Below are 16,760 nucleotides of genomic sequence, written 5' to 3'. Positions count from 1 at the left end.
TGGGTTCTAGGCACCAGGTTTCTTGCAGGAGACAAATGTCATAAGGGTCCACAAAGGCATTCCACTCTGGAATGTCAAGGTTTCGGGCCAACCCTGCCACATTCCAGCTAAGTATCTTTATCAAGGGTTTGTCTGGGGTGACCCGACTTGGTGAATAAACCGATATAGCTGGGATAACCGGAATAGGCTCCAGGCCTGCCTCCACTATGGCCGCTCTATTAGACCTTTGAGGGTGCTCATACTGTGATTGAAAACAGGTCCTGGCTACACTGGTCCGCTTTCCAACTGCCAGAGGCTTCTGAGTGGATGACAGAAAAATCATAGGGGATGCACCCAACTGCTGCGCTGCTTCTTGTGTTTCTGTGCAGCTTAAAGAGTTCAGCCCCCCCTCTTTTGGCATAGCTTGTGATGTTTCTTCTAGAGCTGGGGGGATTTTATATACAGATTTGTACATGGCTTGAGACCTGAAATTAGTGAAATGGTAAGAGCTGGAATAGTTGGTTGGCAATCAAACACAGTAGATGAAATCTTGAGAAAAGCGAAATATTGTAGTGATGAAATAGATGCTAAACAAAAGAAGCTGAAAGAAAAGGTTATGTGGGCACAGGTAAAAGTGGCTGAACAGCAATTAGCAACTTTAGGAAACAAAAATGTTGACCAGAATCAAGGAAAATTTAAAGGTAATTATAATAAGCCAAAATTGATGGGAAATATAGAAGAGTTAAAACAGAAACTCCCATGTTTTAATTGTGGCGAAATTGGACACTGGAAGCGTGAGTGCAAGAATCCGCCCAGAAATTATTTTAAAAATGCATCATTAAATCCACAGATGCAGAATGAGATAAATCAGCAGCACCAGCTACAGCGACAGGTAGTGAATCAGCAAAGTCAGTTACCACAACCGCCACTTCCAAACTGTGTAAATGTGCAGAGATACAGTGCAGAAACAGAATTCAGCAGAGGTGAACAGGTAAACAGATCGCCAAGAGTGAATGTGTCGAATGTGTCTCAACAATATTGGTTGAAAGAAGATGGTGGGAGTGAATCTGATGATTACTTCTGACGGTGCCTGAGAGAGGAGGAAGAGTGTGTGCTTGGAGCCACTCTTGAGGTAGATCAATCTGGTCCATTTGTAAATGGTAAAGTGAATGATGTAGAAATTACTTTCCTAGTGGATTCAGGTGCTATCCGTTCTACTGTTAGATCAGTGGAAATAGCAAACCTTCCTCTCTCTGGAGATAAAATCCAAGTAGTAGGTGTAGCTAATCAGCAAATTAAAACAGATTTAACTGAACCAGTTGAAGTTGAAATAGGTACATTTAAAGACATGCATAGATGTATAGTTTGTGATAGCAGTCCTGTAAATCTTTTAGGTAGGGATATCCTTTGTAAAATGAATTGTGCAATATATTGCTCACCAGATGGTATTGAGCTACAAACTCCAGAAGAAGATGCGCTTTATAAATTAGCAATGTTAATGATTGAGGCAGAAGAAAGCAAATTATTTCCTGTGTTTGATAAGAATAATCTACCTGAAGAATTAAAAGACACAGTGAATGTTAAAATTTGGGATTTCACTGGAGATGAAATGGGTTTGATGAAAAATGTAGACCCAGTAAAAATATCAGTAAAACAAGGAGCAGATTATCCAAACATTCCTCAGTATAAAATGAAAGCAGAAGCGATTGAAGGAGTAACTCCTGTAATAGACAAATTCATAAAACAAGGTGTTCTAAAAGAAATTGAGAGTAGTCCATGTAATTCACCGATTATGGGAATTAAAAAGCCAAATGGAACTTTTAGAATTGTTCAAGACCTGAGAAAGGTTAATAAAATTGTTATTCCATGTTGCCCAGTTATACCAAACCCAGCGGTAATTTCATATCAAATTCCGCATGATGCAGAATGGTATACGGTTATTGATTTATGTGATGCATTCTTTACTGTTCCATTGCATCCAGAAAGCCAGCAAATAGAATCACTGAGAGGCTGCTAGTTGAGCGCTCAGTCGTTGTTTTAGCCTGTTGAAGAACTGCTATTGAATTACCCTTTGTGTCTGATCCCCCCCCCTGCATTTGCACGATATTTAGGAACTAAAATACTGAATTTTTAAAATCTATTTTAGAATTTTAGAATTTGCCACTGAACGCTCCTACCCTCGTTTGGGCTGAGAATTCATTTGGGCATCTCCCCCGGCCCCCGATCCCTGGGTGCTGTAATCGACTAGGTCCCGGGCTCGATCTGGTTTTGGCGGCCATCTTAGGTGGGGTCACATTCGCCGAGCGGTCTAGTCGCCCTATAAAAGGAGGGCCTAGCGACCAGACCGGGGATAGAATCACTGAGAGGCTGCTAGTTGAGCGCTCAGTCGTTGTTTTAGCCTGTTGAAGAACTGCTATTGAATTACCCTTTGTGTCTGACCCCCCCCCTGCATTTGCACGATATTTAGGAACTAAAATACTGAATTTTTAAAATCTATTTTAGAATTTTAGAATTTGCCACTGAACGCTCCTACCCTCGTTTGGGCTGAGAATTCATTTGGGCATCTCCCCCGGCCCCCGATCCCTGGGTGCTGTAATCGACTAGGTCCCGGGCTCGATCTGGTTTTGGCGGCCATCTTAGGTGGGGTCACATTCGCCGAGCGGTCTAGTCGCCCTATAAAAGGAGGGCCTAGCGACCAGACCGGGGATAGAATCACTGAGAGGCTGCTAGTTGAGCGCTCAGTCGTTGTTTTAGCCTGTTGAAGAACTGCTATTGAATTACCCTTTGTGTCTGATCCCCCCCTGCATTTGCACGATATTTAGGAACTAAAATACTGAATATTTAAAATCTATTTTAAAATTTTAGAATTTGCCACTTAACGCTCCTACCCTCGTTTGGGCTGAGAATTCATTTGGGCATCTCCCCCGGCCACCGATCCCTGGGTGCTGTAATCGACTAGGTCCCGGGCTCGATTTGGTTTTGGCGGCCATCTTAAGTGGGGTCACATTCGCCGAGCGGTCTATTCGCCCTATAAAAAGAGGGCCTAGCGACCAGACCGGGGATAGAATCACTGAGAGGCTGCTAGTTGAGCGCTCAGTCATTGTTTTAGCCTGTTGAAGAACTGCTATTGAATTACCCTTTGTGTCTGATCCCCCCCCTGCATTTGCACGATATTTAGGAACTAAAATACTGAATTTTTAAAATCTATTTTAGAATTTTAGAATTTGCCACTGAACGCTCCTACCCTCGTTTGGGCTGAGAATTCATTTGGGCATCTCCCCCGGCCCCCGATCCCTGGGTGCTGTAATCGACTAGGTCCCGGGCTCGATCTGGTTTTGGCGGCCATCTTAGGTGGGGTCATATTCGCCGAGCGGTCTAGTCGCCCTATAAAAGGAGGGCCTAGCGACCAGACCGGGGATAGAATCACTGAGAGGCTGCTAGTTGAGCGCTCAGTCGTTGTTTTAGCCTGTTGAAGAACTGCTATTGAATTACCCTTTGTGTCTGATCCCCCCCCTGCATTTGCACGATATTTAGGAACTAAAATACTGAATTTTTAAAATCTATTTTAGAATTTTAGAATTTGCCACTGAACGCTCCTACCCTCGTTTGGGCTGAGAATTCATTTGGGCATCTCCCCCGGCCCCCGATCCCTGGGTGCTGTAATCGACTAGGTCCCGGGCTCGATCTGGTTTTGGCGGCCATCTTAGGTGGGGTCACATTCGCCGAGCGGTCTAGTCGCCCTATAAAAACAGTTCCTCATGGCTCCGCGCAGCGGACGCGTGCAGCGGACGCGCCGGATATGCGCCGGAGTTTCGCCAGAGTTAAGCCCGTCTGTGCCCGTCCGGGCCCAGACGGGACCAGGGCCAGTTGCTATGCCTGATGTGAGCCCCCAACAATCTATTAGGATCAGGTATACGAAGGATGCTCTCCTATCTTACAGAATACCGAAATATGACAGATGCTGCTATACTGCTAAAGATGGAAAGCGCTTTAGGGGATGTAGAGTATGCCAACCAGATTTAGGAGAAGCCACCCCCACTACCTTGCGTCGGCTTGCCCTGCTTAATTGCAGGTCTCTCCCTTGCCACGCTACAGAGATCAACTCCCTACTACTGGACCACAAGGTTGATGCCTTGTTCCTTACTGAGACTTGGCTATCTGACACCTCGGGTCCGGACGTAGTGACAGCGCTGGCACCGGGATATCTGATCTACCATCTTGACAGAGGCGTAGGGAGAGGGGGAGGTCTGGCCATTATATATAAGGGGTTGTAAGGCACGTGAGGCAGGGGTCAAAGACTGTGAGAGCTGCCAATTCTCGCTTCAGTTCTCCCCTACTTGCACGTTGACAGGCCTTTTGGTGTACCGGCCCCCTGGGAGTGTGGGTGATTTCACATCATCATTAATGGAAACTACCACTCTCCTGGCTGCGGTCTCGTCCAAGTTCATTTTGCTGGGAGATCTCAATTGCCATTTTGATGAAACTACTGATCCAATGGCAACCAACCTGTTGAGCGAGTTAAGCGCCCTACAGGTGAAATTGATAAATACTGGGGCCACACATGTTAAAGGTCATCTCCTGGACCCCTTTTTCACGAACACGACGGGTATATCCGCTATGCCTCCCCTTGCTCTTCCCTGGTCCGACCACTTCTTGATTAGGGCTAACTGGGAAGTTAAGTGTGATGACACCCTCCCTCTCAGGAAATTTAGAATCGACAGGGCATGGTCAAGGCTCCCTGTAGAGGCTTGGAACGCCCGCCTTGAGGGCACTCAGCCTGAGAAGGGTTATGACCCGGTAACTGCAGACGCCACAGTGAGAAATTGGTTGTCCAATGCATTGGATCATGTGCTTCCACTTAAGAAGATGCTTATTAGGGACAAGAGATTGGGGTCTGCTCTATGGTACACCTCTGAGCTCAGAACTCTGAGACAGATCTGTAAACGTGCGGAGAGACGATGGAGGAGGAGCCCGGAGACAGATAACAGGGACAAATATCGCATGGAACTAAGAATATACAAACGTGCTATATGCACCGCTAAGGCCTCCTTCTATGGGGAGAGAGTAAATCAGGCTGTGTCCTCATCTAGGGAAGCTTTCCTAGTAATGAAGGAGCTTCTTAAACCTCCTGAGCTCACTCCTGTCTATGACAGACCTCAGGAAAAATGTTTGGAATTAGCCACCTATTTTAAGAACAAAATTGATATTATTATTAGTTCTCTCCCTGTGATGATGGGATCAGTGGCTCCTTCTGAGGTCCTCAGCATGCCGGAAAATCTACTGACGTCTTTTGGCCCTGTGTCTTCAGGTGAAGTACTGAAGGTCCTCGGGAGTCTGAAAAGTGGCTCACCGCGGGACCCAGTCCCAATGCGGTACTTAAAGCAGGCCGCATTGGTGATAGGAGAACCCTTGACCGATTTGGTAAATCTTTCGTTCTCTCATGGGACTGTGCCGCCTGATTGGAAAAGCGCGGTTGTTAAAGCGCCTCTGAAGAAGCCTGGCTTGGACCCGCAAAATTTGGCCAATTTCAGGCCCATCTCCTTGTTACCAGGAGTTAGTAAGATCGCCGAGAGGCTAGCGAACCGTCGGCTATCCAACTTCCTTGAGGAGAATGGGCGGTTGAGGGACTCCCAGACGGGATTCCGACCGGGCCATGGAACTGACACGGCTCTGCTAGCAGTGGTGGAGGAGGCCAGGAGCACTTTGGATGCAGGGGGGTCAGTGGCAGTGATCCTCCTGGACCTCAGTGCGGCCTTCGATACCGTCAACCATGGGGTGTTGATACAACGTCTAGCTGAGTCTGGTGTCGCTGGAGTGGCCCTGGAATGGTTGGCCTCCTTTTTGGAGGGGCGCACCTTCGAGGTCTGGGAAGGAAACGCAAAATCTCCCCCCCTCCCACTTCAGTGCGGGGTGCCCCAGGGCTCATCCTTGAGCCCCACGTTATTTAACGTATACATGGCACCCCTGGAGGATGTGGTGTCTCCGTTTGGCTTTAAGACCATAAGCTACGCGGATGACACTCAGCTTGTGGTGAGTTTGACACAGCTTGAGAAACAACCTGAGGCGCTCCATTCTTGCTTAAGAGAGGTGTTCGATTGGATGTCCAGGTCATCGCTCAAATTGAACGGATCAAAAACAGAGCTGATGATCCTGGGCCAGTCCAGTTTTGCCCTCTCGGCGAGCAGCTGGCCCAATTGTATGGGCACCCTGCCAGACCCAAAGGAGGAGATTAAGAGCCTGGGGGTCTGTCCTTTAGGACACATGCCAAGAAGACCGCTGGTGTGTGTTATGAAATGCTCCGGTCGGCCCGCAAGGTTCTCCCCCTGCTGCCAGAACTCTCCCGGAAGCTGTTAGTCCAAGGCTTAATCATCTCTCGCCTGGACTACAGTAATGCACTCTTTCTCGGAGCGCCAGAGTCAACGTTTAAGATCCTGCAACAAGTGCAGAACGCAGCAGCAAGGCTGCTGCGGAACGTTCCGGCCAGGCAGTCAGCCAGGCCTGCTTTAAAAGAACTCCATTGGCTCCCTGTTAGGGAGAGAGTTACTTTTAAGGCCCTCTGCATCGCCCATAAGAGCATACAGGGGCAAGGACCAGCTATCCTGAAGAACATGATCCGGCCCTATAAGCCCACAAGAGCTTTACGCTCCAAAAATAAACATCTCCTTCAGACAAAGAGAATTAGGAGAGCCGGTTCAGGGGGCAGGAGTTTCTCTGTCCTCACAGCGCGCGCCTGGAACTCCCTCCCGCTCGCACCACGCTCCGAACCTAATCTTCTCAGATTCCGAAAGCATCTGAAAACGCATGTCTTTCCAGAATAAACACAGCTTCTCTTCTTCCATTAGTTGCCTGCCCTTGGTTCTATAAGCGCTGGGATGCCCCTGGGTAACCGTGCGCGGTATAAAATTCAATAATAATAATAATAATTTTTGCGTTCAGGTTCAAAGAGCGTATTCTAGGATGGTGTAGAATCCCTCAAGGGTACACCGAAAGTCCATCTATTTTTAATCAATTGCTAAAGAAATCATTGGAAAATCTAGATTTACCTGGAAAATCTACATTAGTGCAGTATATTGATGACCTCCTTGTGGCTGCAAAAACAAGAGATAATTGTGTAACAGATACCATTACTCTTTTAAATCATTTGGCAGATGAGGGACATAAAGTTTCTCCTGCAAAATTACAGTTTTGCAAACAAGAAGTAAAATATCTTGGTCACAGAATTGCAAAGGGAGTCAGAAAAATGACAACAGAAAGAATAAAAATGATCCAGGCAATGCAACCTCCAAAAACACAGAGACAGGTTAGAATGTTTCTAGGAATGGTAGGTTATTGTCGTCAATGGATTAGTGGATTTTCAGTAATTGCAAAGCCACTGCAGAGACTGACAAAAGCAGACATAAAATACCCTATTAGTCTAACAAAAACTGAGTTAGAAGCTTTTGAACAGTTAAAAAGAAGTTTGTGTGAAGCTCCAGCATTAGGAATGCCTGATTATGCAAAAGAGTTTGAGCTGTATTGCAGTGAAAGAGTAGGATGTGCATTATCAGTTCTGATTCAGAGACAGGGAAGACTGAGAAAGCCAATAGCATATTTCTCAGATGTTCTTGACCCAGTTGCAAAAGCATTACCAGGTTGCTTAAAAGCAGTAGCTGCAACCAGTGTAAGTTTGGAACCAAGTGAAGGAATAATAATGGGATTTCCTGTAAAAGTATATGTACCACACTCAGTTGATATTCTCCTCACAAGAAGCAGAACACAACATTTGACAAATAGTAGGCTAACAAAATATGAAAAGGTTATCCTTGGTTCAGACAATGTTTCAATTGTGAGATGTGTGAATTTAAATCCTTCCACATTATTACCTGACACTACTGAAACGGAAATCACGGATGAAGTTGATCAGGAATGCCTGGATGTATTAGAATATTGCACCAAACCCAGACAGGACATAAAAGATGTCCCATTAGCTGAATCAGATTATGTTTTATTTGTTGATGGTTCATGCTTAAGAACATATGAAGGTTTTCTGAGTGCAGCATATTCGGCATGTACAGTTGCAGATGTAATTGAAGCCACCTGTCTCAAAGGAATTCGTTCAGCTCAAGTAGCAGAATTGATTGCTTTGATTTGTGCATGTGAATTGGGATAAGAGCAAAAAATTACCATAGTGACTGATAGTCAATATGGTTATGGCGTAGTTCATGACTATGGCCAGCTCTGGTCTCAAAGAGGTTATTTAACTTCTGCGGGATCAACAATCCGAAATGCACAGTTGATTAAAAGACTAATTGATGGAATTCAGCTGCCAGAAAAAAATGCAGTTGTAAAGTGTACAGCACATATAAAGGGTGAGGATTACATAACAAAAGGAAATTCATATGCTGACACAATAGCAAAATTCTGTGCAAAAAATAATGTGTCAATTAATCGGGAAAAAGCAAATGAACATGTTTTGAGCTCACTTATGCTAATATCTGTAGTCGCGACTTGGCAGGGAGTAAAACAGTTGCAAGATGAGGCAGATGATGAAGAGAAAAACACATAGTTAAAAGCAGGATGCAGACAGAGAGAACAGAGAGAAGAAGATGAGGTTTGGGTTTACAAAGATGACAGACCAGTAATGCCAGACAGTATGATTTCTGACATGGCATGCATGTATCATGGTCCAGGACATATTGGCAGAGATTCAATGATGATTAGATTATTTAGACAAACATGGTACAATCCAAAATTCAGAATAATTGCAGAGTCCCTTTGTCAGAGGTGTCTTATCTGTCAGCAGATCAACCCAAACAGAAAAACTGTTGTAAGCATGGGAACAATAGGACGGGAGGGTGGTCCATTTACCAGATTACAGCTTGACTTCATTGACATGACACCTCACAACAAACTCAGATATGTTTTGGTGATAGTCTGTTTGTTTTCAAGATGGGTGTAAGCATTTCCAACACGCCGCAATTATTCAATTACTGTGGCAAAATTGCTTTTAAGAGAAATCATACCAAGGTATGGATTTCCGGTGACGGTCGAGACAGATCGTGGCACACATTTTGAAAACATTTTGCTACAATTGGTTTGTGAAGCTCTGGATATTAAACAAAAACTACATTGTGCTTACAGACCAGAAGCATCAGGTGTTGATGAGCAAGTGAATGGTACAATCAAAAACAGAATAGCAAAGATGTGCTTAGCAACAGGAATGAAGTGGACAGATGCACTTCCACTTGTTCTGATGTCCTTGAGAAGCATTCCAGATAGAAAAACAGGTTTGAGCCCTCATGAGACTCTATAGGGTAGGGTCATGAGGCAAGCATTTGTTCCAGTTGATAAACTGTTGAGCATTAATGATAGCATCATTATGGATTACTGCAAAAATCTATCTGATGTGGTGACTTCTGTGTTCCATCAGGTGGGAACTGAAGTAATTACAAAAGAGAAAGAACAAGCTCATGATCTGTTACCAGGTGACTGGGTAAGGACAAAAGTACACCGAAGAAGAAACTGCCTAGTACCAAGGTGGCAGAAGGCAAGACAGGTGATATTAGTCACAACAAATGAAGTAAAGTGTAGGGGATTGAAGAGATGGATTCATGCTAGCCACACCATACGAGTGCCAGCACCTGAGAATCCTGACAAAGGTGAAACAACTGCTGATTCCGATTCAGAAGAAGAACCTGAAAGAAATCGAAATTCAGATCCTGAAGATCGACAGGAAAGTCGACATCTGGAGGATTCAAATGCGAATGAGGCATTGAATGAAGAAATTGTGATACAAGATTCTGAAGAAAATGAAAATGATGAAAATCTGCTAGATCAAGAAGCAGAAAAAGAAACTGAAGAAGTAGTGATTTAAGATCAAGATCAGGAGAGTATTGAAAAGCAGATTGGAAGCTCTGGAAGAAGGAACGAAAATTCTGAAACTGGAGAATTGGAAATAATAGAAGTAGAAGAAGAAGAAATTCCAAGTAGCAGCTATAAGGATGATGTTCCTAACAGAGTGAAACTGCCGAGTAAAGAAGTTCCTGAATCTAAAGAAGAATCAGAAAAAGTAAAACTGATTATTAATGAATCAGCTGATAACACAGAAAGTGAGACAGACGATAGTGGAGAAGAATCAAAAGTGAAAAGATCAAGGAAAAGAGCTTGGAGAGTGGAGTATAATTTGGGAGAACCGAAAAATAAATTATCAATAAAAGGAGATAATTGGCCAAATGAAAACATAGGGCTAAAATATAAATTAGTGAATAAAGCAAAGGAGCAGGTTAATGAGATCACAAGTCAAAAAGAAGAAGACTCAAATAAGAGAAATCAAGCAGGAAAGAAAATAGAAGTGATAAACAGCAGAGCATAAAGAGTAATAAAGCCGAATCAAAAGTACAAATCACCTGAGTGGACTTACATAATTATTCCACCGGTGGTAGAAGTAAATAGTAGTCAAAGAAACTTTGATGATGCAAGTGAAAATGATTCAATTTGTTCATTAGGAGACACAAGGTTGCAGAAATTGTGTTAGGAGACACAAGGTCGAAGAAATTGTGTTAGCTGGAAAACACATTGATGTATGACATAAGGTCGAAGAAAAGCTGTTAGAAAATAAAATTATCTGTTAAAAAAAAAGAGGGGGGTATATTTAGTAATTTAAAATTTTTAATTTTTTTATTTTTATTTTTAGGACTCTTGTTTGAAAGAAAAGATGCCTTATACTAATGATAATTCGAAATGCTCAATTTTCAAAAGATGTTGCAAATTGTCTTCAATATGTGTAATCTTGATAATTTTAGTTTGGTTAATTCTAGCTGTCATTTTTCCTTTTGGAATAGATAAAGAGATGTATAAACCTAACATGACTAGTAAAGTTGTGGTTAATCATGATAAAGTTGATAAGACTGATAACATTATTGTACATAAACCAGAGATTCATCGAGATAGATCTGTTGGAGATTTTTCTAGTAATACTTTTTCAAAATTTTTATCTGAATATGTTAAGTTGAATATGTAAAAGATAGCTATATTTGTGTGAAGTTGCCTACTTCTGAGTCTGAAGGTGTTACATATAACATGCTTCCTCTTACTTATGGCATTACATGTAGTGTGATAGCTAGTTTGTTTTATGAAACTGGACGTTTGGAGTATTATTATTCAAATTATGATGAGATGTTTGCAAATTTAAAAGCTGTAGATAGCTTGAATAAAGTGAAATATGCTAAACAGATGAGGGAATTTTTCCTAGTAACTAGTGAACTCACTTATGAGTATGCTTTTAGAAATAATTTACCATGTAAATTGAGAACAGAAGAGAAAACGATCTTGAATATGGTGGAAGAGAGAAGGGCAATTTTCAAACATACTAAGTCTAAATTTTGGCAGATGGAAGATGAGAAGCTCAATGGTAGAAATGAAAATGTTGCAATTCACATAGATAAACCTGTTAGTGGAAAATTCTGTTTAAGAAGAGATAATACTTTGTTTGATAATAATTTTATTGGTGCAAGTCAATGTGAAGACACTAATCGAATTATTGGGGGTTGGGGATTTAAAGGAGGCAAAGATCCAATTTTTCCTGGAATTTATTTTGTGTGTGGGAATAAAGCTTATTACAATCTCCCAGATCACTGGTATGGGACATGTTATGTAGGTTTAGTTTTTCCCAAAATGTTTCATGTAGATAGAAATGCAAAAGGTTCATTTGAAATTAGCAATCACTTGAATAGATTTAGAAGGGAAAGCATTTCAGAAATAATGGGAGACATATTTGGTGCATTAATACCTATGGTAGGAATAACCCTGAATGCAAACAAAATCAGAAAAATGCCTACAATTGTTCATAGATTGTCAACTGATACTGCAAGTGGATTTCAATGAGTGAATACAGAACTTATTGCTATGAGAACTATGGTGATGCAAAATCGTCTTGCTTTAGACATTTTGCTAGCAAAAGAGGGTGGAGTCTGTGGAATTTTGCATGTCCAACATTGTTGTACTTATATACCAGACAAGAGTCAGAATATAGAAATGTACATTAGGAACATTACTGAATTACATAACGAAGTAGAACCTTTAGAAGATGATAGTTTTTCAGAATGCTTAAGTAAAAGATTTGCAGCAATTGAACACTGGTTTCAAGAGATTGGTAGTTCAATTTTAGGTAAAATACTTTTTCCTTTAATAGTCATAGCTATAGTGATACTTTTGTTAAAAATTTGTTGCATGATACACAAGAGAAGAAAATATGTAACAGAAAAGAAAATAATTTGCAAACTTAGAAAGGAGAAAGAAAAACAAATAGAATTAGAAGAGTTTTGGAGAACTCAATATGAAAAATGCAGAAAAACAGATGAATCTAAAGTTTAGAAATACTAAAATTAAGAAAGTCCAAAAGATGTTCAAAGGTTGAACATTTATAAATTTTGGGTATTGTTTGGTGATTTAGAAATCACCAGATGAGGGAGTTGATGAAGCAAGGTGAAGAACAAGATTTTGTTCAAACTTGTGAAGTTAATCCCCCATAACTATAATTGAATTAATAAGCTTGTGGTGAAATAACTAATCAACATAGTTTAAGAATACATGCATCAGTACACGCGGGATAAACTAATGTGCTTTATGTTGCAAACGCAAAGAAAAAAAAATAATAAACTAACCTTGTCTATTGTCTTTGTCAGTATTAAATGCGGCTGTTTAACTAATGGCATGTGCTTATTTATGTGCTTATGTTATGTATTTTCTGTGACAAAAGCTCTAGGAGTTCGTGCAGTTTCCAAAGGAGAAGTAAATATAATGCTGCTTATTTGTGCTTCTGCTAGGTAACATATTTAACGGAATTAATTAGTAGAGGGGGTGGGTAACAGAATTGGTCTCAATTCTTTAATTAATTGATGTCTTGTGTTTGTTTAATAATAGTTTCCAAAGTGAGGCCTAAAGGTGGTTCAGAAAACATGGCTGACAGAACTGTAGACGCGAAAGCTTGTCCAGAGCGAAGCCTTGCACATGCGTAGCTGTGAGGATTTTTACTGCAGTCATCAATATTTGAAAAAGCAGTTCTTTGACTGAGTTGAACGTGCTCACGGAGAAAAGGCTCAAGGACAGAAACCTAATATGTCTGCCAAGGCTAGGAAGTAAATGTTTGAAATTCGTGGAAAAAGTATCTTTTCTAAGGAAGCTGGAAGACATGGAAATGAAAGACAATAGGGCTTATGTAAAGCCTGGGCCTGGTCAAGAAACGGAGATGACCTAACAAACTTTATCGTGGACTGACATAGGACAGCCAATGAAAAGCTCGGATTCGTTCAAAAGAATGTAAAATGTAGAAAGTTTAGCTAGATAGAAAGGTATTAAACCTGACACTTGGAGCAGAGAAAAAACTCTCTTCTTTCCGATTCCTGTTTGACGTGACATGTTGTTGGACTTTTGGCGCACTTAAGGACAGCAGACTTTAAATTATTTTTTCCTTTCTAGGTGAAGTGAGAAATAGACAGGGAAATAGATTTAGGGAATGGGAACTATTATTCTGCGAATATTTCATGGTTCTGAGCTTGTTTTGAAAATTTCAGATTATTAATTCATTTGCTTATTAAAATGCTGCTCTCTTATTTGCTCATAAAATAAAGATTCTAAAACGTAAATGCTTTTTCTTTATGAAAAATAAAGTTAATAAAATTAGATTTGAAATGACAAGCTGGTCTTGTTTATTCATGATCTAGTTACCATCAGTTGTTCTAATCGCCTTAGTGGTCTGATTATTAAAATAATAAATGTTTAAACCATGGTAAAAATTGAAAAACTGCAATTGTATATAATTTTGTATATAATATGTGAGTAGTTTAGTTAATCATACCACCTGATTCAGTCGCTCAGAAATATTCTCATTGGTAGTATGGGCCTTTATAAGTGTTTCATGATTAATGGTGAGTATTGTGGTGATCAGTAGTGTTATTGAGACAGTTTTTCAATAGGAGCGCTGGATCACTACTCACATCTAGAATGCTTGTGTATATCTATTAAGATGGTGAAAGTACAAATGACACAGTTTGAACAAACAAGTATCAGTTATGTACTCCTAAAAAATGCACTTGTTGTACCAATGGCCTGGACATAGAACGCTAATGGAATGCCAGCAGCAGTATATTTCACACACACTTTGGTGTCCCTCATAATATGTTGTGGCCCTGACCTAGCAGTCAGTAGGTGTACTATCAGTTTCCCAATTAGGTAATATATCTTTTTTTAATTGAGTATCACTCGGTATCCTAATGTCAAAGGGAGTATTCAAACTACCCACAGAACATGTGAAATGTTCACAAACGATTAAAAGTGTGTGTGCCACTCCACTGGCTTTTTTCTCTCAATTTGGGGAGTCCGGAGGGATTAGCAGTTCCTTTTTGGAGAGAAGTAAAATCAAAGGTTTGTATCTCTCCTCACTGGAAATTACTTAGTAGAACCTGCGCTTCTCTGCATCCACCTCCAAGGTGGACAGTAGCAAGTCTGACTACCTAGCACAGGCGCACAACTAAAACGTAACATTCAACAATCAGTAACATATCCTACGGGTCCCAAGAGACAGGAACCAATTAAAACCTAACATTTGATGATAACATGTACTAGTTTTCTTTCACAGAGATCACAGAAAGAGAGGCCACAGCTGCACATCCATAGATATATTGTGTCCTACATGGACAAGTTGTACTGGGAATAGCTTTACAAAACAAATTAGAAAGTTACAGTGAACCTACAAACAACATGTTCTCATGCAGATTAAAACAACTGAAACAATTGCTTATTCAAGCTATGGTAGCTGACTTGGCTCCTGACACGATAACAGAGAGTGAGATAACATTTTAACAGCCAAAGGCACAGTTTTCCTTCTGAATCCCTTACAAACCATGGCTAACTTAATGTTAATTTATGATGAACATGATTCATTATTAATTAGACAGCATCCAATCATGGATAATTTAAATATAAAGTCACACTTGATTTGTGAGCAAGCCATGGTTATATGCAGTGTGTAACGAACAAAAAAAAAGAAAAATAGTGACAATTGCATCACCACCTAGACTCCAATATCATTTTGTGGCATTTCCCAATTCAATAAAGAGAATGTTTTTTTAACGAGGGCAACTCAATACATTCGGATTTGATGTTGAGAAAAGACGGAGGGCGTGGTACGTTTTTGTGAGGAAAGCCATCCGGCAGCTAATGGGAGGCTTTCCACCTGACATCAATGGTGGTTTCCCCTTGACTGCTGTATTCTAAGACATGCAGTCGGAAGGAAACCCGCGGGCTCACAGAACCCATCGGGGTGGCGGGGGGAATGGTAATCACATAATGACGGAGGAGCCAGCCTTGGCTCTGCCATCAGGATTACAATGTCGCTTTCCACCTGACATGAAAAGGCAGGTGGGAAGTGAATTTCGGGGCCGCTTGGAGAGCCCCCTTCCCCCTTGGTCCACCATTATGGTGCTTGAGTATCACCTATGGTGCCCCCCTTAACATCCCTGCACTGTGTGGCAGGCCCCATGCGAACATCCCTGCACTCTGTGGCACACGGTGCAGACATGTTTGCAAATATCCATTTTGCAATTGTAGCTAGTGCTGCAGGCCTTTTCCACCCGCCGCACAAGCTTCAATTGTAAAATGGATGCTTCTGACCACCAATAAGGGCAGTCGCATCCAAATACAGCGGGTGGAACCGCCGACCCATGGTCGGAGAGTTCCATCCCGCTATGTTGTTAGTCAGACGCTCATTATCTTCATATAATTAGACCCAGAACGAAAAACGTTATAAAGAATTCATTGTGAGCACTAGATGTAGGAGGTATATTACCTTACAGCCCTGCTGCAGTATCTGACTAGATGTTTGGCACATGGCTCAGACCAGGAATGGGCAGAAATAAAAGCCTGTATAGAGGGGTGATTATACATTAGGTGCCATAGGGAGGTATAAGGCTAAATCTTAAACCAGGTCAGGGTGTATGACAGAGTTACATGAAGCCAATAATTCACCAGTGCCAAACTTGTCATAGACAATCTTCTGGTGTCTCACAAGATTTCATGAAGTGTCGAAGATACTGAAAAACAACCACAGCATGGTGTAGGCTATTTAAAATAGGGTATCTCTACAAGGATGGGTGGTTTCATTCATTTGACTCCATCAGAAAGACATACGGACCGAGTGCTGGTCATTTAATGAGCAATTGTACACTGACAAAAGCAACACAACTGACAAGGGGAGGAGAAGAAAATTGCCTGACTGAAATAAGAAAGTCTGTTGGTAATGTTAACACATGGGTATACAGGCTGGTAGTAACCAGTCTACACAATACATTGGTACTAATTTTTTACAGGGGCACCTCCACACTGTGGATGAAGTGGTAACACAATTTTAGAAGGGCACTCAACGAGAAAGAATGGCAGCATAGCATAGACTATCCAAAGAAAGTAATGAGAAACCCAAGATTTTAGTTCACTCAACTAAGTACTTACATCAGACAACAGACACATCTCTTCATTGCAAAGTGCACGCTAGTGTGACTGAAAGGTGCCCGAGTTGCCATACAGAAAAGTTGGACTTCTTCACATTGTTTGGGAGTGTCCAATGATTAGAGAATTCTGGGGGAAATACTAACTATCTGCACAGATATAACAGGTAAAAGACAGTGGTTCCCAAACTTTTTCGATCTGCGACTTCCTTGAACCATTAGCCGTTGGCCACAGCTCCCCACTATGTTTCTTTTTTTGGAGGGTGGGGCCTCAGGAAACCTTCCATTTTTCTCCCTGAAAAT

Source organism: Lissotriton helveticus, chromosome 4_2 (assembly GCF_964261635.1).
Source record: "Lissotriton helveticus chromosome 4_2, aLisHel1.1, whole genome shotgun sequence".
NCBI lineage: Eukaryota > Metazoa > Chordata > Amphibia > Caudata > Salamandridae > Lissotriton > Lissotriton helveticus.
The sequence above is the reverse complement of the archived record's forward strand: the minus strand, read 5'-3'. Positions refer to the sequence as shown.